Source organism: Saccostrea echinata, unplaced genomic scaffold (assembly GCF_033153115.1).
Source record: "Saccostrea echinata isolate AGI-Se365-2 ecotype Australia unplaced genomic scaffold, CSIRO_AGI_Sech_v1 ptg000028l, whole genome shotgun sequence".
Taxonomy (NCBI): domain Eukaryota; kingdom Metazoa; phylum Mollusca; class Bivalvia; order Ostreida; family Ostreidae; genus Saccostrea; species Saccostrea echinata.
Window position 1 is genome coordinate 17,680,575 of NW_026889777.1, and position 15,578 is coordinate 17,696,152.

General features: G+C 36.5%; 1 long non-coding RNA gene across 1 annotated transcript in view; it reads right to left on the minus strand.

The window, feature by feature from the left end:
- Window positions 1-5,413: 5,413 nt before the first annotated feature.
- LOC133194202 (uncharacterized) overlaps window positions 5,414-15,578 on the minus strand; it is an 83,734-nt gene continuing 73,569 nt past the window's right edge. Inside the window, exons 4-5 of the long non-coding RNA XR_009722054.1 lie at window positions 8,875-8,991; window positions 5,414-5,788 (exon numbers count right to left, since the gene is read on the minus strand). This is a non-coding gene — a long non-coding RNA (uncharacterized LOC133194202). The remainder of the gene's footprint in view (window positions 5,789-8,874; window positions 8,992-15,578) is intronic.

Sequence of the window (15,578 nt, forward strand, 5' to 3'; positions counted from 1 at the left end):
AAGGCAAAAATTTAAAACTATAAAAGTGTGGCACCAGGTGGATTCGAACCCCCGACTTTAAAAAGATAATATTTACGATATAATAGTCAGCGCATATATCAACTGAGCTATTCTGACTATAAGATTAACTCGTATAAATTTGAAACAGATTGTAAAAATCAGGTTTCCTTATTTTGTGTAGGTTTTTTTGTGAATTTTGACTCTAGGGCAGGGGTGCCCCTAAAAAAATCCTATCTTAAATTATTCCTTACATCCCAACCTATCAAAATGTCACAATTTTATTTAGGGGCAGGCCTGCCCCGAAGGACTTCTAGGCCAAAATTCATGCAAAAATCAACGCTTTAACGGACAAAATGGTGTTTCGGCCAACTTTGGAGGTTTATTGTAAAGTTGAAAATAATAAATTTTAGTTGTAAAATACAAATTTGAAAAATTTAGACATATATACGATAGAAAACAACAAATAAAGATTGATCTTTAAATGTCACTTTTTCCGGGAAATTGTTCTCTCCTATAGGTCAATTCTTTTGTAATAGTGAATACATCCTTTATCTCATTTTTAAAAGAACACGTTGTATATGGGCAGGCAACACTAAAGTAATTTGCTGATTATTCTTACTATTTATCCCATAAGTGAACTACTCCAATCATAAACAACCTAGTAAATGGGGCATCCCTTCTTGATTTAGTCTGTATTCCACCTTTTCTTTCAATATTACATTTATTAATAATGTACGTTACAAGGTTAGGTTTTTTAAAAAGCTTAGAAAGTACTACCAGTAGCATATTATTTCATGCTTTGTGATGAACAAGGATAGTGAGTGACAAGAGTGTAGGTCAGTACCCATAGAGGAATGGGCTAAACTCCCGTAAGGTTCTAAGCAAAGAATCGGCAAAATGAAGAAGACATCATGATCTCTTCTAGTTTTCATTTCATATAAAAGCACGTTATTATAATTATGAGAAAGGCCCTGAAATCGATTGAAAAGAAAAACTAAACAATTTTAAAACTGTACATAAAGATGTATTTTAAACTCATTTATAACACATGTACATGTATATGGTAAGACCATCAGCGCGTGAGTTTCGTCTGGTGGGGGGTGGGGGTGGGGTGGGGGGTGTTATTAGTATCTTGTTTTGCTCTAGCTATAATGTGTACAGTCCAACTACTTTGAATTCTAGAGCAGCATTGAAGCATTTTTGTCTCAAACACTTCAAGACAAGGCAGTTAAAACTGTTCATAATTTACTTCGTCGTCGAGAACGACGGAAAACAGACCAGTCTATAAAAAGAGGCCGTCTCATCAATCTATCACTGACCAGAGAGTGTGCATGAAGAAGCGCGCCCTCTAGTAAGAGAGTACATGTAATATGAATTTCTTTACAACGAATCATCTAACTTTTTTTCCCAAAATTATAATCTACTCTAGCGCACTTAGAGTTTCATCCCAGCCCGTGGGTTAACTAATAAAAGATTACATAGAGGCATGTCTTAGATATTCGTTAATCTGTAGTATTTGGTTATGAGATTTTCAAGAGAAAGTCAACTGTACATCTTGTGTAATGAAGTATCGCAACTATGTCGCTTCCTGCTGACGGACCTCTAGCATTTCTCTTGCTTATACGTTCCATAGATATTGATTGATTGGTCAGGCAAGCTTTTTGAAAAGCTATTACTTGTAATTGCATTTAACTATACCCTATAGGTGTTTATTATTTATGTGAAGCGTTACTAAATTTTACATGAAGTAATTAAGATAAGCGGACTGATATATTAAATTTGACAAAGTATGTCAAACTAAATGTAACATTTTCCAATACGCGTGATTTTGTTAAGTATGCCTAGAGCTCTGTGGTCAGTCGACCAAATCGTAGACATTTAAACTATAAATGTTTCGTACGCCTTATTCCCGCAGATCACAGGCCAAACACAGCTGTCTTCTTTTGTCGTGTAATAATGAAAAAAATTAAAGATATATTCCAGAAAATTCAGAGTGGAAATGTGAGAGCAAAACCAACTCACCAGTATTGTCAGTCTGTGCTCGGTGATGTGTGCAGAGTTCAACAAATTGAAAACACCCGGTGAAACGTAAACATTAACAATAACAGAGCCCTTGCCCTGTTTACAAAATAGTTTACGTTCTACCGGGTGTGTTCAATTTGTTAAACTCTGCAGAGATCACTTCAAATCTCTATCTTTGCCCCTTTAAGATGTCTCTGGTTTCAGTTGGTTCAAATACACAAATCTATATTTCTTACTGCTCACTCAGTAGTTCTCCATATATATACATGTATCCCATATAAATTCTACAATTTTCACTGACCTTGTTCGAGATAATTATGAATACTTTTGCCACGTACTGATACAAGAGGCCCAAGGGCCTTAACGGTCACCTGAGTACAATACAACAATTTAGAGGATCCATAGACTGATAAATGAAGCTTTGTTGCCCAAAAGCAAGAAAAATAGTATGATCAGCATCAACAAAATAATTGGTCTAGTATCCCTCTGTCCCCCATTTATCACTATTACCATGCAGACTATTAACAAAATGTCTATTTTTTAACCCCATATTATTGCTTCTCACGGTGGCCTCTCTTGGCCTTTGAAGAACATATAAAAAGATAAGTTATTTTTGTCTCATTTTTATTCATTTATTATTTCCAAGTCTACCTGATCATTAAAACTTTGAATGTATTTTTTGTATTATACAATAAATATTCTTGCATAATTCTCTTATTCTATTAACCTTTCAAGTACATTATTTACAGTGATTAATTATCAAAGGTGAATGGCAAAGGGGAATAACTTCGCTCAGCAGAATACAAGTTAATAGAGCCCTGGCCAGGACCAGAACACTTGACTAAATGGTCCAGGTGTTCAAAATTCTGGTAAAAATACCCTTGCACATGTTGCATATTAAAACTTTTACTCTGTTTGCCTCGAATATGCCCAGAAGCATAGAAGATTTTCAAAGAAATGCATTTTCACTTTATTTTTAAATAAATAAAACCCCATCCTTACACCAGAACATCTGACCACGAACTCACAATTCTGGAAGAAACACCCTTGCACATCATAACTTTACACTTGTTTCTTTGCTTTATAACCAGTAGTACAAAAAAATATTTTGAAAGAAATTATGCATTTTCACTATATAATCAATAGAGCCCCCCCCCCCCCCCCCCTTCACCATATCCCCTGACCCACGGGCCATGACTTCACAATTTTGGAAGAGGCATTTTTCTGTATCATAACCATGCACTATCTTTGTTTGAAAAATACCCAAGTGCAGAGAAGAAGATTTTGAAAGATTTTATGCATTTTCCCTATATAATCAATAGAGCTCTGTCCTAACACCAGAACCCCTGACCCAAGGGCCATGAAATTCATAATTTCTGAGGAGGCAGCCATGCTCATCATAACTTTGTACTTAGTTTATTTAATATCCAGGAGCAGAGAAGAAAATTTTCAAAGAATTAATGCATTTTCACTATATGTATCAATAGAGCCCGGCCCCAACACCAGAACCCCTGACCAAAGGGCCATTAAATTCACAATTTTGGAAGAGGCACTCTTGCTCTTCATAACTATGCACTAAGTTAGTTTATTTAATACCCAGGAACAGAGAAGAAGATTTTCAAAGTATTAATGCAATTTTACTGTATAATCAATAGAGCCCCACCCTAACACCAGAACCCCTGACCCAGGGGCCATGAAATTCACAATTTCTGAAAAGGCAGCCATGCTCACCATAAATAAGTTTTTAGTTAGTTTTTAAAATACCCAGGAGCAGAGAAAATTTTCAGTGAATTAATGTATTTTCACTATATGATTAATAGAGCCCCGCCCTAACACCAGAACCCCTGACCCTGGGGCCATGAATTTCACAATTTTGGAAGAGGCACTCTTGCTCTCCATAACTATGTACTTAGTTTATTGAATACCCAGGAGCAGAGAAGAAGATTTTCAAAGAATTAATGCATTTTCACTATATAATTAATAGAGCCCTGCCCTAACACCAGAACCCCTGACCCAGGGGCCATGAAATTTACAATTTTGGAAGAGGTGCTCTTGCTCATCATAACTATGCACTAAGTCTATTTAATACCCAGAAGCAGAGAAGAAGATTTTTAAAGAATTAATGCATTTTCACTATATAATCAATAGAGCCCCACCCTAACACCAGAATCCCTGACCCAGGGGCCATGAAATTCACAATTTTGGAAGAGGCACTCTTGCTCTCCATAACTATGTACTTAGTTAGTTTATTTTATACCCAGGAGCAGATAAGAAGATTTTCATAGAAATAATGCACTTTCACTATATGATCTATTTAGCCCCACCCTAGCACCAGAACCCCTGACCCTGGGGCCATGAATTTCACAATTTTGGAAGAAGCACTCTTGCTCTTCATAACTATGCACTAAGTTTATTTAATACCCAGAAGCAGAGAAGAAGATTTTCAAAGAATTAATGCATTTTTCACTATATAATCAATAGAGCCCCGCCCTAACACCAGAACCCCTGACCCTGGGGCCATGAAATTCACAATTTTGGAAAAGGCACTCTTGCTCATTATAACTATGTACTTAGTTAGTTTACTGAATACCCAGAAGCAGAGAAGAAGATTTTCAAAGAAATAATGCACTTTCACTATATGATCTATATAGCCCCACCCTATCACCAGAACCCCTGACCCTGGGGCCATGAATTTCACAATTTTGGTAGAGGGCTCAATGCTTATTACAATTATACCAACAGTTTGACTGCTTGATGTCCAGGAGTAAAGAAGATTTTTAAAGATTGCATTAATTTTGGTGGTTTTAGCCCCACCCCTCAGGCCCCAGGGGGGCAGAGACCATGAAATTCACAATTTTTGTTCCCCTTCATCCATAGATGCTATATGCCAAATTTGGTTGAAAATGGTTCAGTGGTTTCAGAGAAGAAGCTAAAAATGTTCAAAAGTTAACGCACGACGGACGAAAACAGATAGCAATAGGTCACCTGAGTGACTCAGGTGACCTAATAACTTGTATTTATTTATAGCTAGATTTACTAAATATCATAAAATATTGAAATATTTTTGGATGTTTGTAAATGCTTTTTATTGTAGGCCATATCGTATACTCCTAGCTCAGAGGTTCCCGAGGAATTTTTGATGACCCCAATTTTGCATTTTCTTGATTATCTCTCCTTTGAATTGGGCATGGTCCTTCCTTCGAAAAATATTGAAGTCTTTTTACCCATGGATAGTAGTTCGCAAGAAAAAGTTTTTTTAAAAAGTGGAAAGTTACTAGTAATAGATGGACTAATATACATATAGACATACATCAAGCACGGGTGATCAGAAAAGCTTACTTGACAGCTGATGAGATGAAAATGGCAGTGTGTAAAAGAAACATTCTTCTTATTTCACAGTTAATCTTTTATTCAGTTAAATTTTTACAGTTATGAGTACTACCACAAAAATTGCTAAATTTAATCAAATAAGGTAAAAAAAAAAAAAAGGAAGTTCGGTATGGAGAGATACAGTCTGTACTAGAGTACCGTTTTGTGGAGTCCATTACGATGAAAGTCAATACTTGAGCACTGTTTTGTAAAATTCATGAAGTCGAGCTGTTAGTCAGTACTTGAGAACTGTTTCAATAAAGAACTCCATCCTCGACTAATAGTCCAGTAACACAAGTGGCATTAGTACTGATTTTTCCAGTTGGTAGAATTGTAGGTAACTGAAAGGTATCCTTCCAACAAGTGTCAGCAATCTACACTATGTCACAATCCCTCTCTAAAAGAAAAAGTCATAATTCATTTTGAGTTGAATCAACTGTGTAGTACAAACATTTACCTTTCTTCAGGTCTGGACGATTTCCAAATATGGAAGTCAAGATCGATAACTGAAAGTTGCTATAAATATACATCATATACACGTAAATATTTCTCCGCCAAATCAGAAAACAGCATTTTTACTCACCCCAAAACATATTTCAAAGGAACAAAAAGAGAACACGTGCTTTTGTTTTTTTCATCAGAAAGATTTTTTTGACAAAAAATCTTTAGAAGTAAGATGAAAAGTTTGGAAGAATAAGGTATTCCCCACATATTTACCGTGAACAAACTTGACATTTTCATCTTGGAAAAGAAAAAAAAAATTAATGCATGTAACAATGCGATCGTTTACGGAAGAATAGATCACATTGTCAAGCTATTGTCAAGTACAATTATAACATTTACCAGAACATACTCTTCGTTGGTAAATATAATTTTGCTTTGACGTCCGATTTTCATCAATAACGCGTAGTTTCCATGCGTATAGATATAGAGTATTCATCGTTTGGATTACATGTCATTTTAGAATAACACGGGTTTCATAAGTGCCGAAAACCATGTTATATACACTTTAAATGGACATAAGGAAAGGTGTAAAACGTGGAGAAAAGGGAATGTAGATGAATGCTTTTTATCACCGTATCTTACCTCGCATACCAGAAACTGCATGGACGATTTTGTAATAAGCACTCAGGAAATAATTACATGTAAGACTGTTATATTCCCATACAAAAACATTTTCATGTCAGGTTCTAAAAACTGAAAATCTGCCGTATTTACATTAAATTTCTTAGCACAAGTTAAACTTTTGGGATTGCTACCTCGTAGTGACAAATTTTTAATCCCACTTAGAATTTATTCTAAGCTTTCAAGTCGGTTTGTTCACGGTAGAATTGTCAAGTATACTATATCATTCGTAAATGTGCATGAAGTTTACAAAAAGTTTGTTTTAAAAAATCTTTTGAGCAGAAAACTTTAAAACCACGTGTTTTATTTATTTGCTCATGGGTTTGTCTAAATGCTGTTATCTGATTGGTCAGAAGGATTTGCACCTTCTTTATTCTGTGTATTTATAGCAATTCACGGTTATCGTTCTTGACTTCTATATTTGGAAATCGTCCAGACCTGTTCTTTAATGCATATATTTCTTTTTATTTTCTGGTATCAGTTGTCTGATTGTTAAAACACTTTTCTGATTGGAAATTCTATAAGAAGAGGCCCATGGGGCACAATGCTACCTGAGTCAATATACCTTGTCGTTCTTCATCAGCAGATTACTAATATTAATGGCTTTGTTATTCTTGAGATGTTGGAAGACTTTTTCAAATATATTCTTATGTACAACTTTGATCCCCCATTTTGGCCCCAACCATAGCCCTGAGGGTCATGATTTGGACAAATTTAAATCTTACACTATCTGAAGATGCTTCCATATCACCCAAGACTAATTATAGCTTTGTTGTTCTTGAGAAAAGATTTTTAAAGATTTTTTCTATGTAGTCCTACGTAAAACTTTATCATTATGGCCCACCCTACCCTGGGGATCATGATTTTAACAATTTGAATCTACACTTCCTGAAGATGCTTCCATATCATTATGACTAATCATGGCTTTGTTGTTCTTGAAAAGAAGATTTTCCCTATATATTCCAGTGTAAAACTTTAAATCTTTATTGCATGAATGATGGACAGACAAGATACATGTAAGACACACAGAACCAAATCTAATACTCGAAAGGGCCCCAAGATACAGTCTTAAAGGCGGAGATTTTAAGCACGACCTTCAAAAATACCTGGTCTGTGTACCTCTGTCAATCAAGTGCATTAAGGTCCATCATTAGGTGCTAAAACTTGATTGACATTTACTTACTAGTCCCCATGTTTACCCTATACACTTTGTTTGGCAGTCATGGTGACCTTTGGTCCTTTGACATTTTCCACATATGGAGATGTATTACTATGATTACTATTGGAAATTTTTAGCTTGATAATAACTTTTAGTATTTGAAATAACTATAATTTTCTTCATGATAATATATCAAACTTTGGTATAAATAACTTTTTTTTTCAAAATAAATTTACATTTACAGTATAATCGATTCAGTATTCAAACCTGAATTGAGAAAACATTAATTGGGATATGCTAAAAATATCCATTATATATGTATAGTGGAAATGTCATGTAATTAAATTTAAAGTTTCTAATCATGACTACCTTGTAATTTTGCTTTATATTTTAGATAAGACTTTAGAAGCAACTCTTTCTTTGAGCATGTTTAGATGTTTTGACATGGTGACAAAAATTAGGATATACATTGTACCTTTATCTTCAAAAAATGCAGCTAACAGCTCTATTTTTATAAATTATAGATGAACTCCCAGGTATGAACGTATAAAGTATAAAGTGTGAATCCAAACTTAAAAAACCAAAAGTTTGACTTCTTGGGTATTTTATTGTGTATTAAATCACGGTATTAGGAAACAAATGATCACAGGTACACTGCTAGCACTCAAGGCATTCACACCTGTACAAAATAAGCCCCTCCCTAACCGGGAATTTACCACCCAGGAAAAATCTCTGCCTTTAAAAGTAATAACTTTGATAACGATGGGACAATGAATGCAAAACTCAAACCTCAAATGTAAGTCATTAATATCACAAGACATGCCAAAAAATCAACATATTTAAAAGCACATGGTGCCCCCCCCCCCCCAATCATCATGATTTGAACAAACTTGAATCAACACTATCTCACAAAACCTTCACATTTCATCTGTCTGGCCCAGTGGTGCTTGAGATTTAAAATGTTGCAACCCAATTTTCATCATTTCTGAATTATCTCCCCTTGGAAATGTTTATGGCTCTTTGTTTAAACAAATCAGTTTCTCAGTATATGATAAGTATATCAAAAGGGTAGTTGTATAAATGACAAAATTGCAATCAGATCATCACTTGGACTAAAAAGTGAAACAAAAAGATCAAGTGATCACTCAATCTTTTAATTAGACCTGTCATAAGTTTGTTTAAAAGTGGTGCTGACTTACCTGACTCACTTGTCCTAAATTAAAGTACACATATGTTAATGCTAATATTTGTGTCCAGTAGCCTTTTCCAGGGGGCACATTGGTAAAAGAATCTATTGTATGCTGAATTCTTCTTTTCTGAAAGAAATCAGCTGGCAGTGTTTCATATGAACAGTAAGAGCCAGGCCTAATGTAATGGTAATGCATTTTTACCAAATTACCATAAAGAAATAAGACTTATTGTGTGAAAGATTCATATTAAAGTTGCAATTAATTCTCTTTTAATACAATACTTCCAAAAAATGTTAAAAATGACCATTAAAAATTTCAAAAGCATTTAAATTACATTTTGGATTTTAATTTTGTTTTTTTAACCACAGAATGTGGAAATCAATGTCACAAAAAGTGATTTTTTGTTATCAATATTATTGTATTCTTACAACTAAGGTTCCGGACAGAAGAAGGAAAGTGTATATTACCCCTCCTATGCAAAAAGCATAGAAAGAAGGAGAAGTGTAACAAACCCTTAATAATTTAGGCCTTAAGTCTACCATTTAAGAACAAAAACTACACCCTTCTGTTGCCTCTTACATCACGAACCTAATGGGCTGAGGATCTATTCTCTAAACCCTTGAAACCCAAGGGGCTAAACCTATTTAATACAAAGGGGCAAACTTAAAAGACAACCCTCTAACCCAATCCTCCTAACACAAAATGGTGACCCCACAATAGACCAACCTCCCACCGCCCTCTCCTAACACAAAATGACGTCAAGAAGCTTAACCAATCAAATGAAAAGAACTTTAACCAATCAAATAGAAAAGACTAACTTAAAATACCTCCCTCTAACCCAAACCTTCTAACAGAAAATGATGACCCCACAAGCTAAATAGACCAACCTCCCACCGCCCTCTCCTAACACAAAATGACGTCAAGAAGCTTAACCAATCAAATGAAAAGAACTTTAACCAATCAAATACAAGGAGATTAACTTAAAATACCTCCCTCTAACCCAAACCTTCTAACAGAAAATGATGACCCCACAAGCTAAATAGACCAACCTCCCACCGCCCTCTCCTAACACAAAATGACGTCAAGAAGCTTAACCAATCAAATGAAAAGAACTTTAACCAATCAAATAGAAAAGACTAACTTAAAATACCTCCCTCTAACCCAAACCTTCTAACAGAAAATGATGACCCCACAAGCTAAATAGACCAACCTCCCACCGCCCTCTCCTAACACAAAATGACGTCAAGAAGCTTAACCAATCAAATGAAAAGAACTTTAACCAATCAAATAGAAAAGACTAACTTAAAATACCTCCCTCTAACCCAAACCTTCTAACAGAAAATGATGACCCCACAAGCTAAATAGACCAACCTCCCACCGCCCTCTCCTAACACAAAATGACGTCAAGAAGCTTAACCAATCAAATGAAAAGAACTTTAACCAATCAAATACAAACAGAATAACTAAAAAGACCCTCTTCTAACCCAACCCTCCTAACACCTAAAGGGAAGAATTTTCTGGGAGGTTGTACTTTTTAAGCACACACCAACTTAAAGTCCAGCCTCTCAGAAAATTCAGAGCCTAAGTCTACCCCTTAAACTACACCCTTCTGTCGCCTCTTACGACAAGCCCCTATTGGGCTGAGGATCTATTCTCTAGGTTCCTGATCCCCAAGGAGCTTAACCAATCAAATACAAGGAGATTAACTTAAAATACCTCCCTCTAACCCAAACCTTCTAACAGAAAATGATGACCCCACAAGCTAAATAGACCAACCTCCCACCGCCCTCTCCTAACACAAAATGACGTCAAGAAGCTTAACCAATCAAATGAAAAGAACTTTAACCAATCAAATAGAAAAGACTAACTTAAAATACCTCCCTCTAACCCAAACCTTCTAACAGAAAATGATGACCCCACAAGCTAAATAGACCAACCTCCCACCGCCCTCTCCTAACACAAAATGACGTCAAGAAGCTTAACCAATCAAATGAAAAGAACTTTAACCAATCAAATAGAAAAGACTAACTTAAAATACCTCCCTCTAACCCAAACCTTCTAACAGAAAATGATGACCCCACAAGCTAAATAGACCAACCTCCCACCGCCCTCTCCTAACACAAAATGACGTCAAGAAGCTTAACCAATCAAATGAAAAGAACTTTAACCAATCAAATAGAAAAGACTAACTTAAAATACCTCCCTCTAACCCAAACCTTCTAACAGAAAATGATGACCCCACAAGCTAAATAGACCAACCTCCCACCGCCCTCTCCTAACATAAAATGACGTCAAGAAGCTTAACCAATCAAATGAAAAGAACTTTAACCAATCAAATACAAAAGACTAACTTAAAATACCTCCCTCTAACCCAAACCTTCTAACAGAAAATGATGACCCCACAAGCTAAATAGACCAACCTCCCACCGCCCTCTCCTAACACAAAATGACGTCAAGAAGCTTAACCAATCAAATGAAAAGAACTTTAACCAATCAAATACAAAAGACTAACTTAAAATACCTCCCTCTAACCCAAACCTTCTAACAGAAAATGATGACCCCACAAGCTAAATAGACCAACCTCCCACCGCCCTCTCCTAACACAAAATGACGTCAAGAAACTTAACCAATCAAATGAAAAGAACTTTAACCAATCAAATAGAAAAGACTAACTTAAAATACCTCCCTCTAACCCAAACCTTCTAACAGAAAATGATGACCCCACAAGCTAAATAGACCAACCTCCCACCGCCCTCTCCTAACACAAAATGACGTCAAGAAACTTAACCAATCAAATGAAAAGAACTTTAACCAATCAAATAGAAAAGACTAACTTAAAATACCTCCCTCTAACCCAAACCTTCTAACAGAAAATGATGACCCCACAAGCTAAATAGACCAACCTCCCACCGCCCTCTCCTAACACAAAATGACGTCAAGAAGCTTAACCAATCAAATGAAAAGAACTTTAACCAATCAAATACAAACAGAATAACTAAAAAGACCCTCTTCTAACCCAACCCTCCTAACACCTAAAGGGAAGAATTTTCTGGGAGGTTGTACTTTTTAAGCACACACCAACTTAAAGTCCAGCCTCTCAGAAAATTCAGAGCCTAAGTCTACCCCTTAAACTACACCCTTCTGTCGCCTCTTACGACAAGCCCCTATTGGGCTGAGGATCTATTCTCTAAGTTCCTGATCCCCAAGGAGCTTAACCAATCAAATACAAGGAGATTAACTTAAAATACCTCCCTCTAACCCAAACCTTCTAACAGAAAATGATGACCCCACAAGCTAAATAGACCAACCTCCCACCGCCCTCTCCTAACACAAAATGACGTCAAGAAGCTTAACCAATCAAATGAAAAGAACTTTAACCAATCAAATACAAGGAGATTAACTTAAAATACCTCCCTCTAACCCAAACCTTCTAACAGAAAATGATGACCCCACAAGCTAAATAGACCAACCTCCCACCGCCCTCTCCTAACACAAAATGACGTCAAGAAGCTTAACCAATCAAATGAAAAGAACTTTAACCAATCAAATAGAAAAGACTAACTTAAAATACCTCCCTCTAACCCAAACCTTCTAACAGAAAATGATGACCCCACAAGCTAAATAGACCAACCTCCCACCGCCCTCTCCTAACACAAAATGACGTCAAGAAGCTTAACCAATCAAATGAAAAGAACTTTAACCAATCAAATAGAAAAGACTAACTTAAAATACCTCCCTCTAACCCAAACCTTCTAACAGAAAATGATGACCCCACAAGCTAAATAGACCAACCTCCCACCGCCCTCTCCTAACACAAAATGACGTCAAGAAGCTTAACCAATCAAATGAAAAGAACTTTAACCAATCAAATAGAAAAGACTAACTTAAAATACCTCCCTCTAACCCAAACCTTCTAACAGAAAATGATGACCCCACAAGCTAAATAGACCAACCTCCCACCGCCCTCTCCTAACATAAAATGACGTCAAGAAGCTTAACCAATCAAATGAAAAGAACTTTAACCAATCAAATAGAAAAGACTAACTTAAAATACCTCCCTCTAACCCAAACCTTCTAACAGAAAATGATGACCCCACAAGCTAAATAGACCAACCTCCCACCGCCCTCTCCTAACACAAAATGACGTCAAGAAGCTTAACCAATCAAATGAAAAGAACTTTAACCAATCAAATACAAAAGACTAACTTAAAATACCTCCCTCTAACCCAAACCTTCTAACAGAAAATGATGACCCCACAAGCTAAATAGACCAACCTCCCACCGCCCTCTCCTAACACAAAATGACGTCAAGAAGCTTAACCAATCAAATGAAAAGAACTTTAACCAATCAAATACAAAAGACTAACTTAAAATACCTCCCTCTAACCCAAACCTTCTAACAGAAAATGATGACCCCACAAGCTAAATAGACCAACCTCCCACCGCCCTCTCCTAACACAAAATGACGTCAAGAAACTTAACCAATCAAATGAAAAGAACTTTAACCAATCAAATACAAAAGACTAACTTAAAATACCTCCCTCTAACCCAAACCTTCTAACAGAAAATGATGACCCCACAAGCTAAATAGACCAACCTCCCACCGCCCTCTCCTAACACAAAATGACGTCAAGAAACTTAACCAATCAAATGAAAAGAACTTTAACCAATCAAATAGAAAAGACTAACTTAAAATACCTCCCTCTAACCCAAACCTTCTAACAGAAAATGATGACCCCACAAGCTAAATAGACCAACCTCCCACCGCCCTCTCCTAACACAAAATGACGTCAAGAAGCTTAACCAATCAAATGAAAAGAACTTTAACCAATCAAATAGAAAAGACTAACTTAAAATACCTCCCTCTAACCCAAACCTTCTAACAGAAAATGATGACCCCACAAGCTAAATAGACCAACCTCCCACCGCCCTCTCCTAACACAAAATGACGTCAAGAAGCTTAACCAATCAAATGAAAAGAACTTTAACCAATCAAATAGAAAAGACTAACTTAAAATACCTCCCTCTAACCCAAACCTTCTAACAGAAAATGATGACCCCACAAGCTAAATAGACCAACCTCCCACCGCCCTCTCCTAACACAAAATGACGTCAAGAAGCTTAACCAATCAAATGAAAAGAACTTTAACCAATCAAATACAAACAGAATAACTAAAAAGACCCTCTTCTAACCCAACCCTCCTAACACCTAAAGGGAAGAATTTTCTGGGAGGTTGTACTTTTTAAGCACACACCAACTTAAAGTCCAGCCTCTCAGAAAATTCAGAGCCTAAGTCTACCCCTTAAACTACACCCTTCTGTCGCCTCTTACGACAAGCCCCTATTGGGCTGAGGATCTATTCTCTAAGTTCCTGATCCCCAAGGAGCTTAACCAATCAAATACAAGGAGATTAACTTAAAATACCTCCCTCTAACCCAAACCTTCTAACAGAAAATGATGACCCCACAAGCTAAATAGACCAACCTCCCACCGCCCTCTCCTAACACAAAATGACGTCAAGAAGCTTAACCAATCAAATGAAAAGAACTTTAACCAATCAAATAGAAAAGACTAACTTAAAATACCTCCCTCTAACCCAAACCTTCTAACAGAAAATGATGACCCCACAAGCTAAATAGACCAACCTCCCACCGCCCTCTCCTAACACAAAATGACGTCAAGAAGCTTAACCAATCAAATGAAAAGAACTTTAACCAATCAAATACAAAAGACTAACTTAAAATACCTCCCTCTAACCCAAACCTTCTAACAGAAAATGATGACCCCACAAGCTAAATAGACCAACCTCCCACCGCCCTCTCCTAACACAAAATGACGTCAAGAAGCTTAACCAATCAAATGAAAAGAACTTTAACCAATCAAATAGAAAAGACTAACTTAAAATACCTCCCTCTAACCCAAACCTTCTAACAGAAAATGATGACCCCACAAGCTAAATAGACCAACCTCCCACCGCCCTCTCCTAACATAAAATGACGTCAAGAAGCTTAACCAATCAAATGAAAAGAACTTTAACCAATCAAATAGAAAAGACTAACTTAAAATACCTCCCTCTAACCCAAACCTTCTAACAGAAAATGATGACCCCACAAGCTAAATAGACCAACCTCCCACCGCCCTCTCCTAACACAAAATGACGTCAAGAAGCTTAACCAATCAAATGAAAAGAACTTTAACCAATCAAATACAAACAGAATAACTAAAAAGACCCTCTTCTAACCCAACCCTCCTAACACCTAAAGGGAAGAATTTTCTGGGAGGTTGTACTTTTTAAGCACACACCAACTTAAAGTCCAGCCTCTCAGAAAATTCAGAGCCTAAGTCTACCCCTTAAACTACACCCTTCTGTCGCCTCTTACGACAAGCCCCTATTGGGCTGAGGATCTATTCTCTAAGTTCCTGATCCCCAAGGAGCTTAACCAATCAAATACAAGGAGATTAACTTAAAATACCTCCCTCTAACCCAAACCTTCTAACAGAAAATGATGACCCCACAAGCTAAATAGACCAACCTCCCACCGCCCTCTCCTAACACAAAATGACGTCAAGAAGCTTAACCAATCAAATGAAAAGAACTTTAACCAATCAAATAGAAAAGACTAACTTAAAATACCTCCCTCTAACCCAAACCTTCTAACAGAAAATGATGACCCCACAAGCTAAATAGACCAACCTCCCACCGCCCTCTCCT